The sequence below is a fragment of the Phyllostomus hastatus genome, unplaced genomic scaffold, assembly GCF_019186645.2.
Source record: "Phyllostomus hastatus isolate PE091 unplaced genomic scaffold, TTU_PhHast_1.1 phas_contig_62, whole genome shotgun sequence".
Taxonomy (NCBI): Eukaryota; Metazoa; Chordata; class Mammalia; order Chiroptera; family Phyllostomidae; genus Phyllostomus; species Phyllostomus hastatus.
This window is the reverse complement of record NW_025333921.1, coordinates 1,564,216-1,577,058: the sequence shown is the minus strand read 5'-3', so window position 1 is coordinate 1,577,058 and position 12,843 is coordinate 1,564,216.

The window sequence follows — 12,843 nt, the reverse complement described above, 5'->3', positions numbered from 1 at the left end:
GAACTGACAGGGAAGGGGAAGATGTGGTGGGGAAGTACCTCTGCCCAGGAGGCAAATGTACTACCTGCCTCAGCATCAGAATTAAGCAGTGGAGAGTGGTTGAGGGGGTCAGTCCACAGCCTGCTGCTCCAGACCCAGGCATTTCAGATGATGCCTGTCAGTTTCAGTCAACCCTCCCTGCCGGGGAAAGGGTGAGTACTGCTTTGGAGGGGAACTGTATTAGCTGCTTATGTTAATGCACCTAATCTTTCCATCATTATTTATGTTAATTAAACAACTGAGGCTTGCCAGATATTGAAGAAAAACAAATAACATTTAACAATAAGAAGAATAACAAAAAGTTTCCATAAAGATTAAAAATAATTACAAGAATGAAAAAATAACTTCTGATTGATATCTTCAAAAAGATTTGAGGTTATTGAATCTGTAAGACAAATATATATATACATATGTGTGTGTGTGTGTGTGTGTGTGTGTGTGTAATATTATCTAGTGCAATAAGACCGAAAAGAGCCCCGGCCAGGTGGCTCAGTTTGGTGGTCATCCTGTACACCAAAGAGTTGTGTGTTCAATCCCTGGTCAAAACACATATGAGGTTGTTGGTTCAATCCCCGGACATGGTGCATATGAAAGGCAACAAATCAATGTTTGTCTCTCACATCCATCTCTTCTCTTCAATCTCTCTCTCTCTCTCTCTCTCTCTCTCTCTCTCATCAATAAACATATCCTTGGGTGATTATTTTAAAAAACCTAAAAGAAAAAATATTTTTAGAAAATGAAGTGCAGCTACTGGAAAAGAAGAAACAGACTGTCATTGTCTGTAGACATACAATCTCCTACCTAGACACCTAGACAGTGCAAGGGAATCCATTGAAACATTACTAAAACTAATAAGAATGTTTACTAAGGCATCTGGTATAAAATCAATAAACACACATTCATAGCTTTCCTGCAAGCCAGTAGGGAAACACTGTTGTTGGGCTGACCGAACCTTCATTCTGACCCCCCTTGGCTCTTGCACCGCCCAGGCCGCTTGGAGATGGTGGTGCAACCTTCTGGCTATGAGAAGTATGCCAACTCTCCTGAGAAGCTCTCTTCATTCCTGACACAGGAATCATGACTTTCCCTCTCTTTTCCCCACCTGACAAGGGGTTACAGCTGCCTGGCTGTGCTGACTGGGTATCTTGCAAAGGTAAGGCCACAAGGGGCAAAAGAGACACATCCTCTGCCATCATCAAGCTGCTAAGCCAACACTGGCAGCTGCTTGCCTTTGGCCTTGCTTTTTCATGAGGAAAATAAACTCCTGTGTCTTTAAGCCACAGCCGTGATTTCTGTTGTTTGTGGGTAAACACATTCCTAACTGGTACATCACAACAATCCATGCAATGGGAAAAAATTTTGTGCATGAAAGAAGCAAAAACTATAATATTAGAAATAAATAAAATAAGAAAAATGCAAGAGCCATGTGAAGAAAGCTATTTTTAAAAAAGGCTTAAAAAATTAATGGACCAGTCTCTGATTGGGAAGATTTCTTAGGATAAAGATTTTTATCTATGAGCTAATGTTCTGTCAACTGAAATTCTATTAAGATGTTTAATAGAACTTACCAGCTGATTCTAAAGTTAATTTGGAAAAGAAAGTGAGCAAGAACAGGCCTTCAAAATTTCTGAAAAAAAGAGGAAAAATTAAGAATATTTATCTTGTCAGATATCAAACATATTGTTTGATATTATCTATATTATCTAAAGTTGCATTATCTAAAACAGTGCAGGGATAGGCAAATACATCAATGGAACAAATAGAAAATCTGAAAACAGACTCATCTGCATGGAATTCAGTATATAATAAAGGTTACATTTCAAGTCATCAGGAAAAGAATGGATGTTTAATACATGATGTTGGAAAAGTAAAGTATCCATTTTACAAGAATCAAGTTTGTGTGCTATAACATGTCATACATACAAATTCCAAGTAGAATAAAGAGCCATGTGTAATAAACACAATCTTTAAAACACTGGAATAAAATGATTAAGAAAGTTTTAATTTTATAAAGGTAAAGATTGACATTTATGGTTGTCATAAACATACTATAAACAAAACTAAAGCACAAAAGACAGCCTGGAAGAAAATTTTTTCCAACATGTATAACAGAAAAAGGATCAACATCAATATTTATGAGGAATTCTTGCAAATCAATGAAATAACACACTCAATAGGAAAGTGGAAAAAATTATAAACAAGCAAGATAAGAATCTTCATTAGACATACAAATACCTAAAAAACATGTTTAACATCATTAATAACAGAAAATTGAAAATTAACAGTTAGTTCTTGCCATCAGATGAGCAAAGGTTAGAAAGCATGTTAATATACAGTTGTGAAGGGGTAGAAAATTGTTTACTTACATACACAGTTGTAGAAGTGAATGAATGGAACATTTTGTGGAAGGCAATCAGCTATGATCTCTCTGTATTGAAAATGCACATGAATTTTGACACAGCAATACCATAAATTCTCACTTAGCTCTATCACTCACCTTATTATCATAGTAAGTGTACTTGAAGAAATATTCTATACTCACTTTCTCATCTCCCATTCACTCTGACTTCTAGTAGTGTGGCTTATTACCTTCACTCACCCCCAATTCCATTGGAACTCTTCTGGTAGGAGTTATAAATACCTAAGTGCCATATACAACAAAATCTTTTAAGTATTTTCCCTATTTTTCCTTCAAATATTTGAAGCTGTGGAACAGTTCTTCACTGATAGTATTTTTTTCCTTTAGCTTCTAAGACTCTTCACTCTTGTTTTTACTGCAACCTCTCAATCTCCTTTGCTAACTGTTCCTTCTTAGATCCTTCAAAGTTAATGTTCCCCAAGAGTTGTTGCTTAGCTTTTTCTTTCTTACTGTACATGTGCTCCTTGGTTGAGCTCAACCTATGGGTTTAATATCTATTTATATCTGTTTCAAGATTCTAAAATAATCAGCATCTTTAGTTCAAAGCCCCTACTGAACTCCAGATTCTTATAACTCCCTTCTAACATCTCCACAAGAACATTCCACAGGTAATTAAACAATCTCAAAAACATGTTCCTTCCTCTCTATTCTTTGTAATGATAAAAGCCCTACTCTCTACCCAGTCACTACACCTAGAATCATAGGAGTCATGGAAACACCTGGTCATCCCTAACAACACCCTCATATGCTTTCTTTCAAACAAGTCCCAGAGATTTCTCAGTTAGATTTCTCACACATACCTGCTTTTCTCTCTCCTCATTGCTGCATTAGATTATTCCCCTATCATCTCTTCAAGAAATTCTTTACCTGGAATTCATGGACTCACATGAATCTGTGAATAGACTTCAAGAGATCTGTGAGTTACCTAATATTAAATGTAAAATATGTATGTATATGCATATATGATTTTAAAAAGGGATACAGGGCCCCAAAAGGGTTAATAAAAATGAGCTTAGTCTAATTGTTGACAGTATTCTAGTTATTCTTCCTGTTTCTAGTCTCACCCTTCTGACTTGTCCCTCCATGTTGCTGCCATGATGTCTTTCCAAAATATGAATCTGATCATAGCCCTGCCTTAAAAAAGCTATAATATCCTACCATTTCAAGATAAAATCCAGCTCACCTGTAAGGCCATATGCGATCTGGCTCCTGTTGACTTCTGTAACATTTTGTATACCTATTTTCTTTCCTCCTTACATCCCAACCCCAGGCATAACTTTTGAAAAATTAAGTTGTCCTTAATGTCCTGGTTGTTCTGTACTATACCTTTGCTCATATGTCTTTCTTTACCTGGATGCTGTTCTTCATAACACTTTTGCTGCATTCCCTTTGCCATTAAGCCCATCAGACCATCCAACCCAGGTGGAATTGGCCACTTCTTCCTGCATGCCCAGAGAACGCCTTATATAGAGCTTTATCACAGTCCCTACATTTTTCATGTTACTTGACATTACAGGTCAACTGATGTACCAAACTGTATACTCTCTGAGGTAAGGGCCAGTGTCTTATATATGTCCCCTCCAGTAAATAACACAGTGCTTACTCCATAAATATTGATTGAATGGTTTAAAAGGGGACCTCCAGCCAAGATGGAGGCATAGGTAGAAAGGCTTTGCTTCCTCACAGAACCAAAAGAAGGACAACAACAAGTTTAAACACAACAAACAACCAAAACTGCCAGAAAATTGAACTGTATGGAAGTCTGAAACCCAAGGAGTCAAAGAAGAAACATTTATCGAGAGTGGTAGGAAGGGTGCAGAGATGGACAGCCAGCATGGACAGGATGCAACAAAGCAGAGGACTGGGTAGTCTGACATTTGTGTGCAGATGAGCCTGGAAGAAGGACTGGGGAGCGAGACAGACTGCACAACCCAGAGCAGGGAAATAAAGCCTCAAAACCTCTGGCTGTAAAAACCTGTGGGGATTATGGTGGTGGGAGAAACTCCCAGACTCAGGAGAGTTTGTTGTAGAGACCCACATGGTTCTAGAATGTATACATTCTATACAAGCCCACTCACCTGGGAATCAGCTTCAGATGGGTCCAATTTTCTTGTAGGTAGTTGGAGAAGTAACTAAAAGTTGGCCAAGAGACAAGCAAGCAGCACTGCTCCTTCTCGGACTCCTCCCCCACGTACAGCACCACAACACAGCAACATGGGTTACCCTGCTCTGGCCATTACATAAGGCTCTGCCCCTTACAACATAACAGGTGTGCTAAGTCAAATAAGTATGTCCCAAATGAAATAACACATTAAAACTCCAGAAAAATAGCTAATCAAGGAAATAGCTAACCTACCAGATGCAGAGTTCCAAAGACTACTAATCAGTATGCTCACAGAAATGATTGAGTATGTATGCAAAATATAAGAAGCGAAGGCTATGCAAAGTGAAATAAAGAAAAATATATAAAAACCAACAATGAAGGGAAGGAAACTGGGACTCAAATCAAAGATTTGGAACAGAAGGAAGAAATAAACATTCAACTGGAACAGAATGAAGAAACCAGAATTCCAAAAAATGAGGAGAGGCTGGGGAGCCTTTGGGACACTTTTAAATGTTCCAACATCCAAATCACATGGGTGCCAGAAGGAGAAGAGGAAGAGCAAGAAATTGAAAACTTATGTGAACAAATAATGAAGGAAAAAAATCCCCAATCTGGTGAAGAAAATAGACTTCCAGAGAATCTCAAAGAAATTAGACTCAAAGAGGAACACACTAAGACACACCATAATTACATTATCCTAGAATAGAGATAAGTAGAGACTCTTAAAAGCAGTAAAAGAAAAGGAGAGTTACCTACAAAGGAGTGTTCATAGGACTATCAGCTGATTCCTTCAATGAAATCTTATGGGCAAGAAGGGGCTGGAAAGAAGTATTCAAGGTCATGAAAAGCAGAGACCTACAACCTAGATTATTCTATCCAGCAAAGCTATCATTTAGAATGGAAGGGCAGATAAAGTGCTTCCCAGACAAGGTCAGGTTAAAGAACTTATCTAAGAAAAAGAAGATCAGAACTATGAACAGTAAAATGACAAAAAAACTCACAACTATTAACAACTGAACCAAAACAAACAAACAGGCAAACAACTAGATCAGGAACAGAATTACAGAAATGAAGATATCATGGAGGGTTATCAATGGCAAGGGGGAGGGGGAGAATCGGGGAAAAGGTACAGGGAATAAGAAGCATAAATGGTAGGTACGAAATAGACAGGGGGAGAGTAGGAAATGAAGAAGCCAAAGAACTTATATGCATGACCCTTGGACATGAACAAAACAGGGAGGAATGCAGGGCAGAGAGGGATTGGGGGGAGGAATGGGACAACTGTGATAGCATAGTCAATAAAATATACTAAAAAAAAAAGAATGACTTAAAAAGATACCAGTGTCATTGTTCTATTACCATTGACTTCTTCTCATATGTTAAAAACAAAAGAAATGGAAAGAGCATCTCAGATAATAGAAAGTGATGAGGAAAATTTGTAAGGTACAAATAGAATCTTATGAATACCAAACCCTCATTGCATAGGCCAAGAATTCTAAAATAATGTGAAACAAGAAACATGATAGAGAAAAGTTTAATTTTTGCTGGGAACAACATAGCTTTCTGTTGTCCTCATTCAAATATTAATTTCATAAGATTAATTTTTCATAACCTGTATGTAATGTTAAAAGATGTACTAGCCTGAAGCCTATACTAGAAAGTAAAATTAAGACATCAGTGTTTTAAGTTTGAGAATAACTAATTGAAAATAAGAATAGAAAATAGGAATAAAATAAGCAGCTTTTACATTTAAGATATAAAAATAAAGCAGCTGATTCTGATTCTAAGATTTTGACATATTGTAGGCAAGATCATTTCTTTTCAAAATTCCTTGACATATAAATCTTGAAAAATAATGACACCTCAAGAATACCTATCATGTTACATTTGTGTATAGTCAAATGTTGAAGGCAGGAAGGAAAATGGACAGAGATGAAAGAAAATATGTCATATGTGTACAGGGTGGGAGGGGGCTTGGGGGGAATTTCTAAAAAAATACACCAAGTTCTTGAAAAGGAAGTTTCCTACTTGCTTCAGTGAAATAACAATCTCACATAAAGAATGCATTATCATTGCATCATGCAAATATTGACCAACTTAGCTAATCGTGGCTGTACATCCACAGCCTCTTTTTTCCCCTGGAGTCTGCAGCGACAGCTTTGTGTACTCTGCAGTCTCTTGTGCCTGAGCCAACAACTGATAGAGTATTAGATCAAAGCCTTAATACACAGATGCCAGGCAATTTGGTATTAAACAAGTGATAAGAGTACAAAAGAAGTCTCAATGTACTTTCACCACAATTTGAACAGCAAATAGTTAATTAGGTTGATAATAGATGTCAACATTTCATATGATGTCATGGTTCTCGAAAGTGTAACTTCTCTACCCTGAAGATGGAAAACTACATTATTTTGTTTTTTAAAAGAAGCAAGGATGAATGCCATTTTATTATTTATGATTTTTCTACTCTGAAGCACTTGGTTAAACACAGTTTTAATTATTTCTTCAGGTTTTTTAAGTAAATGGACAGAATATAATTTTTATCTGCATAATTTAAGTGAGGTGTTTAAACGGTGATATGATGAGCCAGTAAAGTTTGCATTCAATGCAAATAATCAAGGCCTGAATTCATTAAGGATGATGTAGATGCTACTATTTCCAGATTTTTTTTTAGGTTTCTTTATGTGTGTGATTTACAAAATACCTTACCCACTCATTCCAAAAAAATGATGCCATGAAATATGAAACACCTGTACCTTCCAGCTATTTTTATTGAAATGAAAACAATCAACAATCTAGTTATTTTAAATAACTACCATATTTTGCCATGTATAATCACACATTTTGCCCAAATTTTTGAGGGAAAAATAAGGATGCATATTATACATGGGTAGTATTAATTCTGTTTCTATATAATTTAATGCTAAAATTCCTTTATAATACAAAAAACAAGTATCTAAATATAAATAAATAAATAAATAAATAGTTGAATTACAAAATTAAAATGGAAGATTTTTTTCCTGACAGTTTGGGCAAAAAATGTGGGTATGCATTATATATATACTGTAAAATATGGTAAACAAACATCAGAAAAATTAAATACATTAAAAAGTTTTTTTCTCTGTAAGCAGCATACAAATAGGCCAAGTATGAAATACTCTAAAGTATATTTTTTTAGCTAAGAAATATATAAAGGTTATTAGAGAGATGATATGAGGTCTGCCCAGAAAGTATCCAGCCATGTGTTATGAAAAATGGAGGCCTTTATTGAAGAACATAGAAGATACAATAAACATTGTACATAAGACAATGATGCCTCAGTCCTCTTCAAAGTAGACACCTTGGGACCTCACACAGTTCTCTGATCTTTGTTAACTGTAGTCCATACCCATTCAACATCCTTAGGTGTTCTGCTTATTGCAGGCCCTCCAGAACATGGATTGCTTTCAATGGATTCTCAAGCATCTTTCAAGCATTTGTGCCACACTTTTATTCGTACTGCACTCATTGCATCATACCCAGAAGCCTTCTGAATCATCTGGTTTCTGCAGAGGAATGTTCAAGCTTAGTGCAAAATTTGATGCAGATTCATTGCTCTACTTGCTCAGTCATTTTGAATGTGATGTCCACACAGTACACATGCTCACTCAATGCCTCTACCCACACCCCCCCACTGACTAGTACAGTGAAGTTGTCATTGTTCACGCATGCACATTCCAGTCCACTCTCCTTGGCTGCCAGGTTACATCGATGTCATGCAGAATGTTCTCATTCTATTAACAATGGCTGGACTTGTTCCAGACAGACCTGTTATATCTTCCTAAGTCTCCATTATCTAAGGTAAATAATAAGTGCCTTCCCAGTGCCCAGTGAAGTACCAAGCTCTTGGAGTAAAGTTGACAAGTTGCATTATTTGTATGTGCAAAAAAAAAAAAATCTAAAACAAACAAAAATGCCCCAAACCTCCTCAGCCAGATATCAGGGGAGAAGAAAATAAATATAGCTATCATACCATTGATAGGACTTTACCAAATAAGTGAAGTGTCACTAACTTTAGTTGGAACAACCACATAGTAAATCTCTTGAATGCTACTTCCCTTTCCCAGATTTTATAATAAAATCAATGTACATTAACAGTGCCATCTACTGCTTAGCAGTTACACTACAGTGCCCCAAAGTGGCCCCAAATGAGCCCCAGGTGGTTACTTTTATTTTCTTTAGGGGCTTTGTCATTGGAACTGGTCCATGGTGCTCTTCTGAAGGCACTATGAAATATGTTAAATGTGTATAGTCATTGATGAATGGCTTTCTTTACTTAAAAAAAAAAAAGCCAGATTCTAAATAGTGAGTGAATTATGGGAACAACAATGCAGTGAAAAAGTATTGGAGTAAAGGTCAGCAGAGTTGATTCTTGTTCTTTTTCTTGTTCTATCGTTGTTTGATCTAGTTTTCTATTTAGCCTTCATAATTCTGCTTGGCATAATGTTAGCAAGGTGAATTTTTTATGTTTTTTTTTCAGGAAAAAAATACATTATGTCAGTTCCAGAATGAAGATACTGCATCCTCTTTAAAACCCTTTACAAATACTTTTCAAACTTATTGAGATTTTTTTAGCCGAAAGTAGGGATAGTTATTTTAAGGTCCTCTATCATGCAAATAAAATTATTTAGATAAAAACTAAAATATACAGGCAATTGAGTTTTTAATATATGGAATTCTGGTATCTAGGTAATTTTGTAATTATTTTCCTTTCTATGGTTTTATAGAGCCCAAATCCAACCAGAATGGAAAATCTCCCCTCCCACAGGAAATTCACATCTTAATTTTTTTTAAATCATGATGTCATGTGCCTCCTCTTATAATGCAGAAAAATGAACACAACATTACTTAATGTAGTATTACTGCCAGAAATACATAATCTGAATCTAATCATTAGGAAACATCAGACAAGCCAAAATTAAGAGATTTTCTATTAAAAAATTGGACTGTAATTTTCATAAATGTCAAAGTCATGCAAAACAAAAGAAACGCTGGGTACTGTTCCAGATTCGAGGAGATGAGAGAGACTGCTAAAAGGAACATGTAACCCTAGAACAGGTCCTGGAGCAGGGCAAAAATCGATGTAGAAAATATGACCGCTGGCAACATTTAAACACGGGCTATTTATTAGCTAACAGTATTGTATTGATTCCATGTTAACTTTCCTGAATTGGATAAAACTACCATGGTTATGAGAGAAAACGTCATTGTATTTAGGATATTCGTTCTAGAGTATATGGGGGCGATACCTGCCCCTCAAACTCCTCAGAGCAAAGGACAGCAAAGCACAGGAGGCAAAATGAGTCTCAGTGAAGGGTAAAAGGGCTACTCTTCTGGCACCTCTTCTGTGATTTTGAAATTATTTCAAATTTAAAAGGTTTTAAAATGGTAAGTGTATTTTATTTAATTTTAAAACATAACTTTTAAAGCTGGAAGAGACTGAAGAAAACCACTTAGCCCAAGCATTTTACTTTCTCTCTGAGGAAATTGGAGCCTAAAACCCCTAGAACTGCTTAAGTTTGCAGAGTAACGACAGAGCTCACGCTTGCTGACTGCCCAGGCAGCGTCTTTTCCAGCAAAGCACACCGACTGTAAAATGATGACATATCACAGGTGCCTAAGAGTTATTTCAACAAGCGAAGACACTGCTGTTGAAACCACCTGAACTGGTCACGGTGCAAACAGTTCGCCCTCAAATGCACTGGGACTGCGGCAGTCTGCTGCGTGTGAGAGGATGACAGCGAAAGTCCTGGTGCCTTCCCCAGGGAACTCACAGGCTGGGGGAGGTCTCAGTGCATACATAACCGGAGCTCTGGCCTTTGATCTTATTTTAAACCTCAGATTACATGTAAAGGGGTCAACTCTTGGGTTAACAAAACAGTTATAGATAGGTATTTTCTATACATAGCACATTTTGTTATTTTTTATGTCCTTTGTTACATGATAAAAGATGATAGAGTCAAAAGCACAAATATTGGGGCTCTTAGAATCTGACCTTAACATCTCTCTCTAGACTATATTTTTCCTTACACTGTACAATCAAACTCATGAGAAGATGAGATGAATGAGCCTATATTCTACATTAAAGTGCCAGCAGTTATAGTGAAAGAAAAAAGAGAGGAAAAAAAGAGAGAAAAAAATCAAGAAATAAGGAGAGTCTTTTTAAGTAATCTACATCCTTTAATTTTTTAAAACTTACTGATTAAACAGTGAGTTATTTAAAAAACCAATGAAATACTTTTTATGTGTAAATCAGCCACTATTTTCAACAGTGCCATAATAACATGCGAAAGGGGACACACACACCACACATGCATCTTCTGGAGGGAGGCCCCTTGTAGTACATACAGGCTTCCCCTGCTGAGTGAGTGTTCTGGGAACCCATCTGTATCAGTGTACCAGTTGGCATTGTTGTGAGAGGCTGCATTAGGCTTCAGTGAATTTTTTTGAAGACCATTTCAATGTGTTTGCCCATTTCATGATGGGTGATTTACAAGCACACCTGCCTACACCATGCAGAATATTCAGCAATTTTTGATCAAAAATGGCATGATTCCTGTGCCCCACCCTCCCTATTCATTGGATCTTGCACTGAGCAACTTTTATTTGTTTCCCCAGCTGAGAAAAACCCTCAAAGGGAAATGCTGTGCTGATGTGGAAGATATAAAACAAAAAACGGCAGAAGCACTAAAAGGCATCAGAAACGACAAGTTCAAAAATTGTTCTGAGCAATGGAAAAACACATCTTGATAGGTGTATTGCATCAAATGGAGAGTGCTTTGAAGGTGACAGAAATTTGAACATGTAAGACAAATTTTTATAAATAAACTCTGGGTTCTCTATAGACATGAACTAAGGGAGGAGGGGAAGCAGGGAATGCTGCTAGTATGGGGAGTGCAAGGTGGAAGGGGATAAAGGGGGGGAAAATGGAACTGTAATAGCACAATCACTAAAATATATTTGGAAAAACTTCCCCCCCAAAAAAGCTCAGAACCGAAAAAAATATTAATGAAGTATGGGTTCTTTTGTGTCCCTCCGTGTATGTATTTGCTTACCTACCACAGCCTCTAGCAAGGCCTCACTTATTACTTTCATATTACTTTATTCATTTAGAAGGCAATAACTGAGTGGTAAAGGAAAATGACTCTTTTCATAATGCTCAAACATCTGATTAATTTGGTCAAAATTCTGTCAATCAACCAAAATTGTATATATCTTTCCTTCAGCTGCACTAAAGTGCAAAGCCACCTAATACCAAACAATTTAAATAGTAATCCCCCATCCCAAAGGAATTTTCCCCCCAAATTAGTAAAAGTCTATCAACATATAAATCAAAGATGAAAGTTCTAGACTGCATCAGACTGTTTTGACCTACCAGGGTCAGCTCACAACCAAGATGTGTGCACGGCGTGTGGAAGCGCCTGCTCAGTGTCCTCAGGGATCTCCATCGCACCTTTGCTGCATGTTTACTGAGGACTGTCCATTTATGACTGTGTTTAAATATGAGTATCAGAGATGACAGTGCTAGGTAGAATTTCTAGAAGCATCAAGTTTTCATATCAGGAGTATCCACTAAAAGCTGAGCAGAAATGGGAGAGGCAGGATACTTGTGGCCAAGACAGTGGACAGTGGGTCAAACCACCTGTGTTGAGTCCTGGCTCTACTCTCAACTATTCTTTCTGTATCTCAGTTTCCTCATCTGGAAAATGGGGTAATAAGGTGATCTAGATCACGAATCTGGGGCACAGAAGCTGGTGAATGACAGCTATTAGTAGGGAAAGTTTACTAACAATTTAAAACTTTATTTTGCACATGTTTTACAAGACCCTTTTATGCATACCGAGTCTTCATAAAGAAAGATTCATGCACCTTCTGCATCAAGTGTGTGGATTCCTGGGGCTTTACCTTCAGAATGAATAAGAATGGGGGTGGGGAGGGATAGGGCCTTGGACAATGAATTTCACATTTTACTCAGGGGTTTGAGAACCAGAATGTTATTCACTTATACACACTCCACTTAATCTGCTCATTTCTAACAAATTCACTGCCTCGCAAACCACAAAACATAATGATAAGAACACAAAATGTAAATAAATCTTCCTTGCCAAGTAATATATGTAACTACTCAAAATTAAAAATGGTGCCCTGGCTGGCAAATGGAAGACAGATGAAAAGAACATCAGTTACATCTGTTCCTTAGGTTTCTAAGGAGTTCTGCACTGGGCTTTATTCATAGCCAGTG